The sequence below is a fragment of the Orycteropus afer genome, unplaced genomic scaffold (assembly GCF_000298275.1).
Source record: "Orycteropus afer afer isolate SDZICR_OR568_19922 unplaced genomic scaffold, OryAfe1.0 scaffold00202, whole genome shotgun sequence".
Lineage (NCBI taxonomy): Eukaryota > Metazoa > Chordata > Mammalia > Tubulidentata > Orycteropodidae > Orycteropus > Orycteropus afer.
The window spans coordinates 6,570-8,204 of record NW_006921789.1 but is presented as its reverse complement, the minus strand read 5'-3'; positions in this window follow the sequence as shown (position 1 = coordinate 8,204).

Genomic DNA, 1,635 nt, shown 5'->3' with positions numbered 1-1,635 from the left:
CAAACTGTGTTCTTAAGCCCTGGGAATCTGCTAGAGCACTGTCTCTTTAAATATTCAAAATAGTCAAGCTGCTTTTAGACCTTCAAAATGGGGGTGCCCTTTGGACCGGCAAAAGTACACAGCTCAGCCCACCTTTCTCTTTACCTTCTCCATTTATTCCCTAGCCACCAGAGCAGTCCTCCGTGCAGTCCCTGGCTAGCAGGGCTGATTTTTAGGTTAATTCTTAAGTCCTGCCAGCACTCAGGAATCTCCAAGCTGTCTGTGCTGTCAGGATCACTCAGGATGCGCCAGACCGCAGCTCTGTATGTCTCCTTTTTTGGTATTTTCATGCAAATTCTTCTGCTAAGTTGGGGTTTAGTCCACTTCAATATCCTTCCCTTCAAGACTCTGGGATCCAGGGTTATCTTCTGTGTCTGTGTCAATTGGTTTCCCTTTTCTTTGTTGAAGACGGTCTGTGCAGTCTTTCTGCCTAGTCCAACATCTTGCCGGAACTCCACTATAAACTTTCAAAGGCTAAAAGAGTAGACTTCAGTGGAGAAACAAACAACAAAAATTATTTGTAGGATAAGCAGCACATCAACAAAACAGTCATCAAACCTTCTAGTATTTTTCAAAGCATCAAAACTTTCTTCAAATGAAATCTTGCATAGGATAGGCCAATGACTAAAGCAGATGAAAATCATTGGCTCAAGTTTCAATCTGCAATCAGCATATTTAATCCTCTCTCATTCCAAATACCTTGTAATGACAGAAATTGTGTATTTACATACATAATGCATTTGCTTGTGTATCTGTCTATCTATCCATACATCTATCTATCTACCCACCTACCATCTATTTATATATCTATATAGTGTGAGCATATAAAAAGGAAAAAGTAATATTTTGAAAAATTTCTGAAGATATAAGGCATAGGAATAGTTCAAAAGATAAAGAAGGAAAAAAGATACAATAGCTGAAATAAAAACCAGAGGGAACCACTACAAAAAAAATGAACACACAAGGACATAAAATTATTAGAGAAATTACACACTAAGAGTAAAGAAAACAGGGGCCCTGAACCAATGGTAGGGAATGCTGGTGGTGTAGTGATTGAGGTATTCAGCTGCTAACCAAAAGGTTGGTGGTTTGAATACCCCAGCGGCTCTATGGAAGAAAGATGAGGCAGGTTGCTTCTGAAAGGATTTATAACCTTGGACCCAATTGGAGTCACTATGAGTTAGAATCAACTCATTGACATTGAGTTTGGTTTGGAGTTTGGGACCAATGGTAATGATATTTGTTATTTGTTGTTGTTATGTGCCATCTAGTCGGATTTAGTACCCTAAAATAAATCAGAATATGATACTGATTAGACCCTTCTTCACAAATTCTGAAGAGTTAAGATAAATGGAGAGGAGGCTCTAGTGGTGTAGTGCCTAAGGCATTTGACTGCTAACCAGAAGGCTGATGGTTCAGACCCACCCGCCCCTCTTCAGAAGGAAGACCAGGGAATATGAATTGGAGAGACGCTAACTCGTGATGTTGCTGTTGCTGTTATTAACTGATGTAAATTGGTTGCAACACCGTACATAACAGACGGAAATGCTGCCAGGGGCTGTGCCATCTCCATGACTGATTTCAGATTAGACCATT